Source organism: Lutra lutra, chromosome 6 (assembly GCF_902655055.1).
Source record: "Lutra lutra chromosome 6, mLutLut1.2, whole genome shotgun sequence".
Classification (NCBI taxonomy): domain Eukaryota; kingdom Metazoa; phylum Chordata; class Mammalia; order Carnivora; family Mustelidae; genus Lutra; species Lutra lutra.
The window spans coordinates 4,107,766-4,126,398 of NC_062283.1; the positions used below are offsets into that span (position 1 = coordinate 4,107,766).

Genomic DNA, 18,633 nt, shown 5'->3' on the forward strand with positions numbered 1-18,633 from the left:
CTCACACTGGATTAGAGCCACCCCGGTGACCTCAGTTCACCTTAATTGTGCCTTTAGGGCCTTACCTCCAAATGCAGGCACAATCTGGAGTACTGGATGGAGGACTTTAACGCAGACATGGGGGCGCCAATCCCAACCATTACAGGCCCCCCAAGCCAAAAAATGTTACTGTCCTCTGTACTGACCTCTGTCATCTTCTACCCAGACGTTTGGTCTAATGGGCTTTTTCTATGAAATGGTAAGTCCGTCTCTTTGCTGCCAGTCACAGTGCTGTCATCAGGCGTAAATCTAGTATAAATTTCCTTGCCTAGTCTTTATAAGGCAATCTATAATCGGATCTACCTCATCTTTGCTTGCGCATTTTTAAAAAAGGATTTATTTATTTATTCTAAGGGGAGCACACGAGCAGCAGGAGGGGCAGAGGGAGAAGGGGAGAGAGAAAGCATCCCCAAGCAGACTCCCCACTGAGTGTGGAGCCTGATGTGGGGCTTGATGGCTTGGTCTCAGGATCCCAAGACCACGACCTGAGCCGAAATCAAGAGCCAGATGCTCAATCGACTGAGCCACTCAGGTGCCCCTCTTTTGGCCTTTTTATCAAAGCCATTCAGGTACATAAAAAATAGAAATGATAATATTTAAGAAAGAAAGAAAGAAAGAAAGAAGGAAAGAAAGAAAGAAAGAAAGAAAGAAAGAAAGAAAGAAAGAAAGAAGGAAAGAAAGAAAGAAAGAAAGAAAGAAACTCCTCCCCTAACCCCAGGCCCATTGCCCAGATGTAGGCTTCATGCAGTTTCCTTGATCTAGAATATGCTTGAGGAAATCACTCTCCACCGTATCTCTTTTTTCTTGCCTTGCTGGGTACTCCATAGTTCTAAATAATAATATTATACACGTATTTTTAAGTGGCATGTATGTATTCATTTATCATACATTTAGACATCCTGCTCTTTATGAAATGTAAGAGTTAGGCTCAGAAACACTGCCCCCATATCACCTTGCCTCATTCTGCCTCCCAGTTTTTGATAGCTACAAATTATTTTTAGGCCTGAACTTTTTTGCTTGCTATCAACATTTGGGAGTATTTCTTAATTCCTTACAAAGTAAAATGAGATTACTAGTCCCCTTGCTCTTCCATTTCTCTTTCTCCTTCTGCTTTTTCACTTTTGTTTAAAGAATTCTTTAGGGGCACCTGGGCAGTTCCGTTGGTTGGGCATCTGACTCTTGATCTCAGCTTGGGGCTTGATCTTGGGGTCATGAGCTCAGGCCCCACAGTAGGCGCCACACTGGGCATGGAGCCTACTTTTAAAAAAAAGAAGAAATTTTTTAAAATGATGGTAATTTTATAATTTATTATTATTATTATTTTTTTTTTTTTAAAGATTTTATTTATTTATTTGACAGAGATGACAAGCAGGCAGAGAGGCAGGCAGAGAGAGAGTGGGGAAGCAGGCTCCCTGCTAAGCAGAGAGCCCAATGCGGGGCTCGATCCCAGGAACCTGGGATCATAACCTGAGCCGAAGGCAGAGGCTTTAACCCACTGAGCCACCCAGGTGCCCCTATTATTATTTTTTAAAGTAAACTCTATACCAACATGGGGCTCAAACTCATGGCCCTGGGATCAAGAGTCACGTGCTCCAACGACAGTTTCTATCAGGTAGATCTTTAACTTCACATTGTCAAGGATGATGACATTTATAATCTCTGTGTGACAGTGTTTAAGAGCTACATGTTTATGGGTTTATTCTGAAAGTGTGATGTCAATACACAGGCCTTACGATATTATGACTATGTAGGTATTTGTCCACAATAGAGCCAATATTGTGCCAGGACTGGATTTTTCCCCCTAAGATCCATTGTTAACCATCCTGGGACCATTAAAAACACTGTGCTCTTTTTTTTTTTTTTTTTTAAGATTTTATTTATTTGACAGAGACACAGCAAGAGAGGGAACACAAGCAGGAGGAAGTGGGAGAGGGAGACGAAGGCTTCCCGCTGAGCAGGGAGCCTGATGCAGGGCTCCATCTCAGGACACTGGGATCATGACCTGAGCTGAAGGCAGACGCTTAATGACTGAGCCACCCAGGTGCCCCAAAACATTATGCTCTTAATGTCTGCACAAATACATCCTCTTTTCTTTCATTCTACCAATTGCTCAAAAATCTTGCCACATTTTAGTTTGCTTCACATTTGGACATTTGCTCTTAGCATTTCTAATTTTTTTTTTCCTTGTTAAGAGGTATGTTTATTTCCTGGTGATAACAGAGTAGGTGGTTTAAGGCAACATGAGTTTATTTTCCTACAGTTCTGGAAGCCTGAAGTCACAGCATGGGCAGGGCCATGCTCTGTCTGGGCTCTGGGAAGAATCCTTCCTTCTTTCTGGCCTCCAGTGGCTCCCGCAGTCCTGGCATTCCTTGTCTTGCAGCTTCAATGCCCTAGTCCCTGCCTCCCTCTTCACATGGCCTTCTTCCCTGTGACTCTGTGTGTGTCCTCTCTTCTTCATAGAAGGACCACCCTAAATCCAAGATGCCTTCATCTCCAGGTCCTTAACTAGTTCTATCTGCCAAGACCCCATGCCCAAATACTATCACATTTTGAGGTTCCATGTAGACATGAATTTTACAGGGATACTGTTCAACTCACAACAAAAGAAAATAAAATTTTCTCACAATATTATTAATATTTTTGGAGCTCCTGGATGGCTCAGTTGTTTGGATGTCTCACTCTTGGTTTCGGATCAGGTCATGATTTCATGGGTGGTGGTGGAATCAGTCCCGCCTTGGACTCTGCACTCAGTGAGGAGTCTGCTTGAGATTCTCTCCCTCTGCCCCTCTCCCTGCTCATGCATGTGTGCTCTCTCTCCAAAGCAAATAGATATTTAAAAAAAAAATACATAGTAACCAAAATATGGGAAGAGCCCAGGTGTCCATTGACTGATGAATGGATAAAGAAGATGTACTATATAGAGATTATATATATACTACACACACACACACACACACACACGCACACACACATATGCACACACACAATGGACTATTACTCAGCCACCAAAAAGAATGAAATCTTGCCATTTGCAACAACATGGATGGAGCTAGAGTATTATGCTAAGTGAAATAAGTCAGTCAGAGAAAGGCAAATACCATATGATCTCCCTCATATGTGAAATTTAAGAAACAAAACAGATGAACTTAAGGGAAGGGAAGAAAAAATAAGTTAAGATAAAAATACAAAGGGAGGCAAACCATAAGAGACTCTTAACTGTAGGGAAGTAGACTGAGGGTTGCTGGAGGGGCGGTGGGTAGGGGATGGGGTGACTGGGGGATGGGCATTAAGGAGAGCACTTGATAGAATGAGCATGGGTGTTCTATGCAACTGATGAATCACTAAATTCTACCTCTGATAAACTAATAATACACTATATGTTAACTAATTTGAATTTAAATAAAATCTATAAATAAATAAATAAAAGATATTTTTTGCACCATAATTTAAGGAAAGAGAGAATTTTGATCCAAAATGAATCCAGGACTTCAAACACAGTCATCACTGCCTTGTTTCTTCCTCTATGTGCTTTGTCTTTGTTTCCTTCCAGACCAGCTTCATGTCAAGCAAGCTGACATCTCATGCTGGCAAGGATGGGTCCCAGCATCTCTCCACATTCATGTCTTCTTCACAGGCTGTGATTCTAGCAGAAATAAAACTACTTTATTGACAGTTCCAATAAAATACCTGAGGAAGTCTCTTAACAGACCTTGCTTGGTTCATGTCTGAACAATCACTGTGGCCCAAAGCATGAAGTGAGCTTACTTGGCCAAACCTGGTTCACCTGCCCATCCCTAAAGCTGAGAGGTAGGATGGCCCTACCCCATGGATGAGGAAAGGATAGTGTCCTAAGAGATTCTGGGTAGGCACAAAAAAAACACATGATCCCTTGCAAAGCGGAGAATAGCTTTATCAATAGCTTGATTGATAGTTCAGCTGTACATAAAATTCTAGGTTTATAATTTTCTTCCAAAAGGTTGAAAGTAATACTTCATTGTTTTCTTTTATCCCTACATTATGAAAAAAATTTGAAAGTGCAGAAAAATTGAAAGAATTCTATATTGAACGCCCATATATCTAATCATCGAGATTCTACCATTGACATTGTATTTGCTTTATTAAATATCCTTTTATCCATCCTCTGTTTATCTGTTGATCCATCTTATTTTGTCAGAATTTCAAAATAAATCACAGACGTCCCTCCCCTTGACTCCCAGACCCTTCAGCATGCATGCACATCATTACCTAGAGTTTAATATTTGTTTACAATTTTTTTCATTTGCGCTAAAATTTATAGACCACAAAATACAAATATTTGAAGTGTACCATTCATTGAGTTTTGACAAACCCATATCAAGGTGCAGAACATGACAACTTCCCTCCTGGCCCTTCCCAGTAAATCTCTGCACCTGCCCCTCCACCAGCCCTGTAGAGGTAACCATTGTTCTGATTTTTTTCAACATGGATTCACTATGCTTTCATGCAGATGGACTCATACAGTAGTCACACTTTTGTGTAAGGATTCTTTCATTCAGCATCATGTTTTTGATACTCATCCATGTTGTAGTCTCTATCCATCCCACTATATGAATGCACAACCATTTATCCATTTTTATACTGATAGACGCATGGGGACTGTTTCCAGTTTTCAGCTATTGTGAAAAGCTGCTACACACATTCCTGCATACATCTTTTGGTAGGCATAGTTCCCATTTTTCTTGGACAGATCGCTGGGAGTGGACTTGTAAAGTCAGAGTGCTTTCATTTTATGAGGACCTTCAGATCTTCTGCCAAAACAGTCTTCCTATTTTATAGCTCTGCCAGCAAAGTATGAGACTTCTGGTAGCCCCACAACCTTTGCCAACATTTGTTGTCCGTCTTCCCAATTTCGGCCATATTGGGTATTTCATCTTGATTTCAGTTTTTAGTTCCTAATTTCTAACCATTTTGATCAGTTTTTCATGTGTGATGTGCTTATTTATCTTTAGGTAGTATCTAATCAAATCTTTACTCATTTAAAAATGTAGATTATCTGAGGCACCTGGGTGGCTCAGTCGGTTAAGCATCAGACTCTTGGTTTTGGCTCAAGTCATGATATCAGGATTGTGAATTTGAGCCCTGCAGAGTCTGCTTGGGATTCTTTCCCCCTTCCTCTCCCTCTCCCTCTGCTCTTCCCCCCTAATCTCCCCCCCCCTCTCTCATACACATACACTCACACTAAATAAATTAATAAATAAAATCTTTAAAGATAAATAAAAAATGAAAACATGGATTATCTTTTTTGAATTGTAGGTCTCTTTTACTTTTTCTTTCTTTCTTTTTAAAATATTGTATTTATTTATTTGACACAGAGAGATCACAAGGAGGCAGAGAGGCAGGCAGAGAGAGGGGAGGAAGCAGGCAGTGAGCAGAGAGCCTGATGCAGGACTTGATCCCAGGACCCTGGGATCATGACCTGAGCTGACCCACTGAGCCACCCAACACCCCTCTTTAATTTTTTCTTGCAGGGTTCTTTATATATTATGGATTTTAGAACTTGGTCAAGTATGTTTTGGAAATATTTTTTTCCCAATCTGTGATTTGACTACTCATTTTCTTAACAATATCTTTTGATGAACAGAAGTTTTAAAACTGATGAATTTTTCAATTCGTCCTTTTACGGCTTTTGCTTTCAGTGTCCTTCCTACCCCCAAGTCATGAAGATATATATTCTTCCATGTTTTCATCCATCTTTTTGTTGTAGTTATTATGTTTAGTCAAGAATTCATTCCAGTTTACATGTATGGTTTGAGGCAGGGCTCAGGTTTCTTATTTTTCATCTGGATATGGATATCCAGTTGTTTTAATATATCTTAAACATTTTTTTAGTGTTTTCTGATGTCTAATAATTGCAGATAGCCTGTTACTGGTCTGATTTTTATTCCTTTGAAGGTGACTGATTTCTTCTCTCTTCAGTGTTCTCTGGATCTTCTTTTTTCCTTAGTACTTCTAATATTACCCTGCCAATCTTTCAGTATCCTTTTTCGATCTGAAGATTCATGGTATCTTAGCTTTGGTAGATTTTCTTCAGTGATTTCTATAATAACTTCTATCCTTGCATTTTCTCCAGGCTCTCTTTCTGAAACATATATTGGTTGTGTTAAGGACTTGGATCAGGCCTCCAGTTCTTTTATATATATATATATTTTTTTTTTTCCCCACTTTTTGTCTTTCTCTTTTTTTCTCATGTTGTATTTCCACCTTTCTAGAAAAAATTAAAGTTTGGCAAGCCAATTTTTAATTTCCAAGTACTCTTTCTTGTTCCCTAATTGTTCCTTATTTATGGCATCTTGTTTTTACTTTAGGTATTGTATCTAGAATATCTCCAAAAATATTAATTAGAGGTTTGGAAAATTATTTTTCGGTTACTCAGATTGGTCGCTGTGAGGTCAGCCTTCACTTTTGCTCTTCTGTTTTGTTTTGTTTCTTTTTTATGTAGCTGATTTCCCTCCTGTGCCCAGTGATGTGGGGGTGTTTTCTATTTTAAAAAAAGAGAAAATAAGCTGATTTTTTTAGATGTGTTTCCTGTACTATGGCATATAGAGCTGTTTTCGGGCTAGCTAATTACCCAGAAAGCAGAAGAGCCTGACAGGAAGTTCTGTGATCATGAGTAGAGCTTGCTACACAGGGAGGCTTCCTGTTGCAGTGAAAAGAGTGGGGAGCCAGAGAGGGTTTTGCTGGGCTGCTGTGCTCACGCCCCCACATCAGTCCATCAGTATTATATAAAAGCTATTGTATCCTGATTGCCCTTTTCTCATTTCTTACAGCTGTTATGGCTTTTTTCATTAAAAGAAATTATTTGCTATTCTTTTTAATTGTGTATTGTAAGGCAGAGGAGACAAATGGCTGCCTTAGAACTAGCGCTTCGTTTTGTGGTGACTAAATTATTTCCTGCTCTTTCTAAGTTGGCATCTTTCATTGGATTTGGATGGATATCTTTACTCTCCCATGGCTATGCCAGACTCACATCCACATTCATGCCTTCACTCAATGTGTTCCTTTATTATTTTTTTTAAAGATTTTATTTATTTGACAGACAGAGATCACAAGTAGGCAGAAGCAGGCAGAGAGAGAGGAGGAAGCAGGCTCCCCGCTGAGCAGAGAGCCTGATGTGGGGCTCGATCCCAGGACCCTGAGATCATGACCTGAGCTGAAGGCAGACGCTTAACCCACTGAGCCACCCAGGCGCCCCCAATGTGTTCCTTTATCCAGAAACTTCCTTCTTCTCTCCCTTTCTCTCCCACCTTCACCTAGTGAAATTCTTCCCATCTTTTGAAGCGAACTTGAGCATATTCTTCCATAATCCCATCTATTTAATTCATCTTTCATTTGCCTCCCTTTTATCTTGTGCTATTATCCATGAGATGCCTATTGTTCACAATTCAGCTCTTAATTATACAGTCCAGTATTGCATACTCTTATGTCAAATGTTTATTATTATGTTGGTAACTATTAAAAAGTCTTTGGGGACAAGAATTTATTTTTCTCTGTCCTTCAAAACACATAACACAGTATGCATATATAATAGGTATTCAGTAAGTATTTGTAAGTGGTTAAATTCCCTGGTATTTGCAAAAAGAAATTACCTAATAGCTTATGTTTCTTTCTGCTAGTAACTGTAAAACACATCTTTTAATTGAAAGCTGAATTACAGATACTCCATTTCAGGCAAAAGAAATACTGATTTTTCTCCACTATGGAAAAAAATTTATAAAGCATAAATGTCTGCTGAAATCCATGGCAATAGACAGATCCACTAGAATTGAAGCAGTTGACCTAAGAGTGGTTTGGGGAAAGCAAAATAGCAAAATGTGACTTAAAAATAGACTTTATAGTTTTAAAATTTCCATAATATTGCTAACAGTGGGTCTTCAGGTGAAAGGAAAGAGGTCTAGTGGTAGAACAAGAACAAATAAACAATAATATGCTTCTGGGGGGCGCCTGGGTGGCGGGGTTGGTTGAGCGTCCAACTCTTGGTTTCGACTCAGGTCGTGATCTCAGGGCTGTGACATTGAGCCCTGTTTTGGACTCTGTGCTCAGCGGGAGTCTGCTTGGGTTTCTCTCTTTCTCTCCCTCAGCTCCCCCCGCCCCGCCCCCAACCTGCAAACTCACTCTCTCTCTCAAATAAATAAACCTTTAAAAAAAAAGAAGGAAGGAAGGAAGGAAGGAAGGAAGGAAGGAAGGAAGGAAGGAAGGAAAGAAAGAAAGAAAGAAAGACAGAAAGAAAGAAAGAGAATCTAAGAGCAAGTTTCTGATAGTAATTACTGCCGTTCACCAAATATATCAGCTTCCCTCTCTGCTGGGCACATGGGCACATGGTACGGTCATACTGCCTTGATCCAGGGAAGTGAGGGGGAGCCATGTGACTTGCTTTGACCAAAGAAATGAGAATGGGAGTGATGTCACTTTCAGGTGGAAGACTTCAAAGCCTGTGAGGGAGTTGCCATATTCCTGTTTTCTGCTTCTGTGGCTGTGGAAGCATGTGGTATTCCAAACTCTGAATTCCTCAAAGTCCATAATGAACAGTTTCCCCACAGACCTGTTTTGGAAATAGTGTGACTGATAAACCTTTGTGGTTTAAGCCACAGAGTATAAATTATTATTGCTGTTCAGGGTCAGTAAACTCCCGCCTGTGGGCCCGCTGCCTGTTTTGGTGAGATTTGATTGGAACCCAGACATGAGTATTTGCTTATGTCTTGTCTCTGGGTGCTTTCTTGCTGCCCCTGAATTGTCTAATTATGAGACCATACAGCCTGCCAGCTGCAAATAGTTACTACTACTCTTTAAGAAAAAGTGTGTTGGGGCACCTGGGTGGCTCAGTGGGTTGAGGCCTCTGCCTTCGGCTCAGGTCATGATCCCAGGGTCCTGGGATCGAGCCCCACATCGGTCTCTCTGCTCTGCGGGGAGCCTGCTTCCTCCTCTCTCTCTCTCCGCCTGCCTCTCTGCCTGCTTGTGATCTCTGTCTGTCGAATAAATAAATTTAAAAAAAAAAAAAGAAAAAAAGAAAAAAAAAAAGAAAAAGTGTGTTGACCTCTGGCTTAGTCTATCCTAACTATGGTAGAATTGGAGGTCTTTGGTAAGTTCTCTCATCTGTTTCGTACACAATACAAAAAGTATTGATAGTAGCCAGCCTCCAAGATGGCACCAGTGATCCCCAACTCTGAACACAAGGGTATTCATGTGTACTTCCTTCCCACCCAATAGAGCTGACTTATGGAAGCAATGTGGGAGTCATGGAGGGTGACTTCCAAGTCTGGGTCATAAAAGATAGCGTGGCTTTCATCTCTCTCTCTCTGAGATGACTCACTCTGGGACAAGCCACTCCCATGTGCTGAGGGCACTCAAGAAGTCCTGTGGAAAACCCCACGTGGTGAGAACCTGAGCCTCCTGCCAACAGTTCATGAGTCAAGCCCTCAGATGATTGCAGTCTTGGCCAGCGTCTTGACAGCAACCTCAAGTGTGACCCTGAGCCCAGATCACCCAATGAAGGTACTCCTGAATTCCTGACTCACAGAAATTATGAGATCATAAATGTTTGTTGTTTTAAACCACGAAGTTTGGGAGTGATTTGTTATGCAGAAATAGATCATTAATGCGCTGTTCAAATGAAAAAGGGTACTAGTCCTCCATGCTTATACATAGTATATATTTGCATGTGTAATTTTACACACACACACACATGCATTATTTATTATTTTATTACTGGACAAAGAATTTGTGGACTTCTGTAATTAGGGTCTGCTTGTGTGAATACTGATAAGGTTCCCTTACCTGTGGAAGAAACTATTACACATGTATATATCTTTTCCATTTCCTTCTCAACACCTGATCTTTGTGGAATAGAAAGTGAAATGTATTCTGAGAAGGAAGGAAAAAGAACTCCTAGGGGCACTTGGGTGGCTCAGTGGGTTATGCCTCTGCCTTTGGCTCAGGTCATGCAGGATCCCAGGGTCCTGTGATCGAGCCCCACATTGGGCTCTCTGCTCAGCAGGGGTCTTGCTTCCCCCTCTCTCTCCCTGCCTCTCTGTGTACTTGTGATCTCTCTCTCTCTCTGCCAGGTAAATAAGTAAACTGTTAAAAAAAAAAAAAACCAAACTCCTAAAACTACATATTTCTTGATATAGTAACTGCTCAGATTTGCCTTAAGTTCTTTGTATGTAAGAATAGAGTGCGATAAATGGAGCAAGCTCTTCATAGTATTTTACCATTTTATTTCTAAGGTGATGATACAGAAGTGTCAGAAGCCACATTTTTCCAGTTAACTACTATTACTTTATATATGCTCTAAATGTAATAGTTCATAATAACACCTGGAATTGTAGGAGTGACATATGGAATCCAGAAAGATCTCTGAGATGCATTTAAATGATAGTCAAGGGGCAAAAGTCAGTAGGAATAAGGGTTAAAGGAAAACTAAATAAATTTCTTCTCAAATGGTATCAGCAGATTTGTTTGGATATCAGTTTGCATATTTTTAAGCCAACATATAAACAAGCGAGCTAAGTAGTATCTTTGGGTAATACTGGTAGGCATAAAGCACGAGAAGTAGAAAATAAAAAACAAAAGCTAGAGAGAGAGAAAGGGAGTGGGGAAAGAAAAATGGGTAAAAGATAAAGAAAATCTGCGGTGTGGTGTGAGTACTTCCATGCATATTCCTTGGAGTCTCAACCATGGCCCAAATTTGGCAACAACGCTGGTAACCTGGCCTCATCTCGTTTTCCAAGCCTCTGTCTCACTCTGTCTTTCAGGAAACAAACAGTGCACTCCCAGCCTGCAAACCAGTACTGAGCTCCACAGCTAGGCCTGCGGAGAAATTAGGCTCAGGCTAGAGGAGAAATTAAAAGACTTCCTGCTCCCCCACCCCTGCCCCAGCAAAGGCCTCAAAACATAGTTTCTTTTTCCTTTTTATATCATTTTTGTTTAGTAACCTTGTGACTCTGTTGTGGATGGGAAGGCTGTATGTGCTAGAGGGTTCGCTGCGACTAAGCCCTGTTGGACTGTGCGGTTTTGTTAGTTCATATTATTGTAGTTGTCTTAAGTGATAAACCTGTATGGTTGAAATTGGGAGACCAGGTCGCTGGTGCTGTTGCTTCAAGTCACACTGTGGAGTATCGGAGAGAGTTCTCAAGGCCTGCCTCGTTTAAGCGTCAACTTGTCCTGTATCGTGCTTATTCATCTTTGTATCATACATATGGCCAAAAGTCAAGACCATGTCTCATAAACTTAATAGCACTAATGAAGGGACAGAATATCTGAGAAGTCCTGAAAAATCTAGCATGTTTGCTGGTTGTAAATACTTGAGATGTTGAGAAAACCAGATCTTTTTCTAAGACAAAGGAAGGTGGCGTGCAGACAATGTGTATTTTAAGGGTAAATCCTCTGGTTCTTTTTAGAAGAGTGAAGAACAGCTGTTAAATTCTTCATCGGCTTTCTTATTGTCCTGTATGTAGGCTACATAAGCATACGCTTGAGTAATCACTTCCTGACTTGGAATGAACCCAGGAGGTGAACCCTTGCCTAGAGGTCAGGAGGTTAGCCTTGGAGCACTCTGGATGCAGGGCGGAAGCCAGCACATAATCTTCATAAACTGTGGTCTTATTCAAAATGTAACCTGCGGTGGTGCCTACTTTTCAACTAAAAAAAATGTTACACAGTATATCTAACGGTCCAATGCAAACCCTCCATGGGGAAAATGGGGAAGATATTTTTATCAAGTTGCCACCGTCATCATCCCACAAATCCCATTCTTTGAAGCAGCCTGACTCAAAGAAGCCATTTCTAACATGATTGAGTGGTTTTTCCATCGTTAACGAAGCTAAATTTTAACTGAGTTCTCCTTGACTTTTATATGAATTTCATCAGAACATTACAGTCATGGCTTTTTAAAAATTTATTTCCTTTGATTATCCTTCCCATTTTACGGCCCTTCTAAATCATAGGGAAGATTGAGCTAGAAGTGTTTTCTTCCTCTGGGACACATTGCTGATACGATGTGGCTCATCTCACTGAGACCTGACCAGACCCCCAGCACACAGTGTCACAGGAGTCGTTCAACTGTGACCGAGAACCTCCAGTTGTGTCTCATAGTAGCTGATATGGAAAACCTCAATTTTTACCTCGATGTCTGCTCCATCCTGTGTTTTCATGATTCATGATTACAGCAGCGCAAAAACTTTTCTGTGGTTTCTTAGATGAGACACCACAGGCATAAGCAACGACAAAAGAATAAGTAGATAAATTGGACTTCGTCAAACTTTAAAACTTTTGTGCTCCAAAGAACAGCACTGAGAAAGTGAAACAGAGCCCACAGAATGGGAACAGGTACTTGAAATCATATATCTGATAAGGGGCTTATATGTAGAATGACGAACTCTTGTACCTCAATAATAAAAAGACAACCCAACTAAAAAAAAAAAAAAATGGGCAAAAATCTCTGAATAGAGGAAAGGACAGATGTTGGAGAGGATGTGGAGAAAGGGGAACCTCCTACACTGTTGGTGGGAACACAAGCTGGTGCAGCCACTCTGGAAAACAGTGTGGAGATTCCTCAAAAAGTTAAAAATATAGAGCTACTGTATGACCCAACAATTGCACTGCTAGGAATTTACCCAACATTCATAGCAGCATTATCAACAATAGCCAAATTATGGAAAGAGCCCAGATGTCCATCGACACATGAATAGATAAAGATGTGGTGTATATAAACAATGGAATATTACTCAGCCATCAAAAATGAAATCTTGCCATTTACAAGGAGGTGGATGGAACCTGGAGGGTATTATGCTAAGTAAAATAAGTTGGAGAAAGACAATTACCATATGATCTCACTGATATGTGGAATTTGAGAAACAAAAGAGGATCATAGGGGAAGAGAGGAAAAAATAAAACAAGATGAAACCAGAGAGGGAGACAAACCATAAGAGACTGTCAATTATAGGAAACAAACTGAGGGTTGCTGGAGGGGAACAGGGTGTGGGGAGGGGGTAACTGGGCATGGACATTAGGGAGGGCACATGATGGAATGAGTACTGGGTGTTATGTAAGACGGATCACTGACCTCTACCTCTGAAACCAGTAATACATTATATGTTAATTAATTGAATTTAAATTAAAAAATAAATTAAAAAAAAGAAGAAATTTCTCCAAAGAAAATAGAAAAATGGCCAAGAGCACATGAAAGGATACTTCTCATCCTCAATCTTTAGGGAAAGGCAAATCAAAACCACCATGAAATACCACTTCGCATATCCTAGGATAGCTAGAATCAAAAAGAGGGATAATAACAAGGATGTGGAGAAACTGGAGTCCCATACACTGCTGGTAGGAATGTAAAATGGTGCCATCACTTTGGAAAACGGTCTGGCAGTTTCTCAAATGGTTAAAGATAGAGTTAACATTTGCCCCAGTAATTTCACTGCTGGTCAATTCATTTCTCCCTGAAGAGAACTGGAAACATATGTCTCCACAAAAACTTTTATACAAATATTCACAGCAATATCATTCTTTGTAGCCAAAAAGCAGAGGGAAAAAAGCCTTAAATATCCATCAGCTGGTGAATGGGCAAATGAAAGATGATTTATCTGAAGAATATGAAAGCACTACTTGGAAAAGATATACGCACCCTATGTTCATGGCAGCTTTGTTTGCAGTAGCCAGGCTAGGGAGGCAGCCCCAAGCCTCCATCCGCAGGTGGATGGACACAGAGGATGTGGTGTCTGGGGTGCCGGGGTGGCTCAGTCGGCTGAGTGTCTGCCTTCAGCTTGGGTCATGATCTCAGGGTCCTGGGATGGAGCCCTATGTCAAGTTCCCTGCTTAGCAGGGAGCCTGCTTCTCCCTCTACCCCTCCCTCTGCGTGTGATTTTTCCCTCTCTGTCTCTTTCTCTCTCAAATAAATTAATTAAAAGATAAAAGATGTAGTGTATAGATACAGTAGAATACGATTCGGCCTTAATAAAAAGAGAGGTAATCTACCATTGCAACGATGTGGGTCGACCTTGAGGGTGTTACGTTAAGTAAAGTGCTCAGATGGAGAAGGACAAATTCTGTATGATTTCACTTATAGGTGAAACAAAGGAACCAACAAAAGGGAAACAAACTCATAGATACAGAGAACAGAGTGGTGGTTGCCAGAAAGGAAGAGGGTTGGGGGCTGGGCGAAATGGGTGGAGGGGCTCAGCTGTATGGTGATGGGTAGACTAGACTCATGGTGGTGATCACGTTGTAGTGTACACAAATATTGAATCACAGTGTTGTATACCTGATTACGTAATGTCGTACACCAGTTTACCTCAACAAAAAAATACGAACTATTCCGTGGACTACTACTGGGCATTACAGAGGAATCAAGTACTGACGTACGCTACAGCACAACATGCAGGAACCGTTCTGCTTAGACGCCAGTCACAAAAGAACACACACTGTGTGATTCCATTTATATGAAATGTGGGAGAAAGCCAGTCTATAGGGACAGAACATGGACTAGTGGTTGCCTAAGACCGAGGGAGAGGAAGAAGGGCTGTACCTGCTGATGGGTACAGGGCTCTATGTTTGGGTGATGAAATGACCTAAAATTGCGGTGATGATTGGACTACTCTGAAAATACTAAAAACCACTGCATTGTACACTTTAAATAGATAAAGTTTATGGTGTGTAAATTATGCTTGTAATGTAGCTGTTATTAAAAAAAAAAAAAAGTGGGGCGCCTGGGTGGCTCAGTGGGTTAAAACCTCTGCCTTTGGCTCAGGTTATGAGTCCTGGGATCAAGCCCCACATCCAGCTCTCTGCTCAGCAGGGAGCCTGCTTCCTCCTCTCTCTCTCTGCCTGCCGCTCTGCCTACTTGTGATCTCTGTCTGTCAAATAAATAAAATCTTTAAAAACAAAACAAAACTCTTGTATGGAGATGACATGGGTCCAAATCAGGGCCAGATCAAGAGGCATGAACCAGGGGCCAGTTGTCATGGGGGAGGTGGTGGCACCTGGTGATGATTGGGGGCCAAGGAGTGGCGTTGGCTCTGGAGTTGGTTGCGGGGGGCAGACTTGGGGCTTCAGCAGCTTTCCAGAGAGGAGGTCCAGCACAGCTGCTGTCGTGATCCAAGATCCTGCTTCACATCCCTAGATCGGAATATGGCGTACCAGCCATCCTCAGACACCTCACTGAGGACTGAAGAGGAACCTGAGGCTTGGGGACATTATGAAACTTTGTCCAGAGTCACACAGCCTGTAAAAGGGCACAGCCAAGACTCAGAGTCAGCTTGGAGAAATGAAAATGAACAAACTATGGCAAAGTTTTAGGAGAAAGAAAGACGTTTCAGTTCCAGATGCCAGTCGTCCACGTCAGGGGCAGACAGACTCAGAAGGGGTTCGTACTGGAAAATGTCCCTTCCCAGTGAAGGACCGTGGCCCGCAGAAGTCAATGAGTCAAGAGGAATGCACATGGGTGAAGATACTGTGGCAAGACTGAAAGCTGAAAGGCGGTTCTTCCAAGGCTTCTTCAGAACAACCTGAAAGAGAGCAAGGAAGGCGGTTGCGCGGGTATGAGCAGGAGGACTCAGAGTTGTGAATGAAGAAACTACAGGCCTCACAGTTGAGCAGACAATAGAAACAGTTTCTCCTGTGTCCCAGATGGGACCTCTGAGAGAGCCTTTGCTGACATAAGTCGAGACAGTACTGCTGGGCGCTGGCTCTGTCCTTGCTTTCTGGCCATCAAGGACTGGGCAGAAGGCTGAGCCCGGCAGTCGGCTCTGCCTTTGCAGCCTGTTTAGGACTGAAGCAGAAGTGGGAGAAGGAATATGGAGTGACTGCTACTTTTGATGCCAGTTACGAGAGAAGGGTCATTCCGTGTCACAGCAGCCACTGAGCAAGTGGTAAGAGAGGAGATTATGAAACAAATCCAAGATGCCAAGAAAGTGCCAGAAGTAGGAGGGGAAGCAGAGAGTACCAGCTCCCCGTGCTCATGGATCCCTATGGCCTTCAGCATGCCCTCCCAGGAGCCCTTCTCTGCCCCAAGGACAGAACCTGTCACAGTGGTAGCATCGCAATCTCTTGCCTTTCAAGCCAGGACACTGACCCAGCCTCCACGTGCCTGCTGCTAAGCTAATCCAAGCAGCATACTAACCCCTAACCCCTCCCACCAACCCTTTCTCTAGGGATTTAGAGAGGACGTTTGAAATTGAGCTTTAAGCAGTCTCTATGGTTTCTGTATTTTGTCTGCACTTAGGCAAGGGCAGGGGCAGAGGTCAAAGGAGCAAAAGGAACTTTGTGTTCCCAATCATTATACTTTTCACTAATCCCAAAGGTCCCAAAGAGCATGTCCAGGCAGAATTCTTTGGGAGGTGATTTTGAGAAGAATGGGGAAAAAAAAAACCATTCCTAGACAAGAGCTGTTTTGCAGTTAGGCTAAAGAAGTCAAGGAAATGTTGCCCTCTGTTCCCTTCTGACTCCCGTAGCCAGTTAGAAATCTCTGACAACAGAGAGGCAGAAGTATCTGAACCGGAATCTGTATTCGAAGCATATTTACTGGAATGTAAAACAGTATGGGAAGCAAAATGATCTCCCTTTGTTTTTCAAGCCATTGACCTGCCACTTCTCAGTACTGGCCTGTCTTAGAGGTCAAGAACATGGTGGCCTGTGCTTGGGTTGGGGACAAGGTGTAGGCTATGCAAAATTCCCAGGAGGGCAAACGGTAGCCCAGCAGAGCTACATTTGAGGGGTAAAGTTGAGCTTCCACTTTGAGTAAGAATAAATATTAAAAATATTTATCAAAAAAGCCAAAATCCTTATTTTTATGCATTAAGAATATTTTAAATAGTTTGCAATATTAAAAAGTTGTAGGAGTTGTAAGTACTCTTACTAAAGGTAAAAGGGTTAGCCATAAGGAATTGTCCATAAGATTGATTTATCAGAGATGCCTACTGAAGTAGGAAAGGCTGGGACTTGGAGATGGGATTCCTAGCTTATTTGGAATCATTCATTTTAAGTAGCACATTGCAGCAACAATCATGCCTATGTCCAAAAGAGCCACGAGGTTGGAGTTTCAAAGAAAATCAGGGGCGCCTGTTTGGCGAAGTTGGTTGACCAGCTGCCTCTTGGTTTCTGTTCAGGTTGTGACCTCAGGGTGGTGAGGTTGAGCCCATGTTAGGCTCCATGTTGTGGAGTCTGCTTGATATTCTTTCTCACTCTTCCTCTGCCCCTCCCACTCATGTACTCTCTAAAATCTTAAAAAGAAGAAGAAAAACAAAACAAAAAAAAAAGAAAATCAAAGAGCAGTATTATCCTGGTTTTAAAACCTGGGATGAAATTCTGATATCGTTATTTGAACAGAATCAATCCATAGAGAATATATATTTTCCTTATATACTGCTGCAGTTTCCTTCTGTTAATCCTCTAACACTGAGATGACAAGGACAATCAGTAGACTGGAGAGCAGATTACTGTTGGATTGTCATGTGAGTCTTGGTAGGTTTTTGCTTTGCCCTTCGGATTTTGTCCCCACAAGTTTTGTGAGGATGGAGATTCTAGTTTTATTAGCTGCGTGTGCATCCATCCCCCGACTTGTGGAGAACAGAACATCGTCTTGCCAGTTGCAGCCTCTGGACCTCTGCTAACTGGAGATCCCATCTCGTTTTTACTTTTGAATATTGGTCTTACAAGCAAATGTAACCTATATTCATTTCTACTGATGAGAATTTATAATCTGCTAGGACAGAAACAAATGTTTGTGGTAGAAAAAAAAGACATGAACCAGTGTTAATTTTTTAAAAATCTTTTTTGGGGGTAACCAAATGTTAAAAACTACCCTAAATCTTCAATTGTGATAATCTACAATTATCATCAGGATGTGACTGCGAAAGTTGACCAGGGAAGCACTAGCAAAATGTTAGCTTCATCTTTTCAAGGTTAGCCATAATTTGGAAACCGCAGGAATTTCATCCTTCAATTCGGGACAAGAATTTATATCGAAGAGTGGCTCCCAATTATTCTTTTGGCTCACGGGTGAAAAAAAAAAGGTTATTGCAGGTCATCTATTTTGATTTTTCCGAGTGAAGGGCAGTAATTTGAGGACCCAATAGACTTCTAAATTTGACCGCCGTGAGTAGTTCGTAGCGGAGCATAGCTTTGCTTCTGTCAAGTATTGACCTTCGCTGGTCACTGACATATAACTGCGTTATCAGCACATCAGGGCTCCAGGGCCTTCCGAGCCAAGGACCTGTGATTCAGCGAGCGGCAAACGTGCAGAGGTACCCTGTCCGTATTTTCCTAAAGCGGTGAGCCACTGAGGGGGCCAGGTCTGAGGTCCCGGCGGATCCCAACAGAAACCGCCTCCCGACACAGGGGACGAATTGGCGGGTCACAGCGGCCACGCGCGCTCCAACGGCCTCTCTGACCTTCCCCAGAGCTTGCGGCCAGCCCGCCCTGCCAGCGCACGTGGCGAGGTGGGGACAGAGCCACGTGGGACCAGCGCAAGACCCTCTCGGCAGCAGCACCCTGCTGACACTCCAGGCGCTGGAGGTCACTCGTCAGCTGGTCGCTGCAAGATCCTGCGGGAGGTTAAACGTC

The 18,633-nt window shown here is 42.1% G+C and overlaps 1 pseudogene; it reads left to right on the forward strand.

Moving 5' to 3' along the window:
- The first annotated feature begins 15,048 nt into the window (after positions 1–15,048).
- Positions 15,049–16,290, forward strand: LOC125102821 (protein numb homolog; annotated as a pseudogene).
- The last annotated feature ends 2,343 nt before the right edge of the window (positions 16,291–18,633 follow it).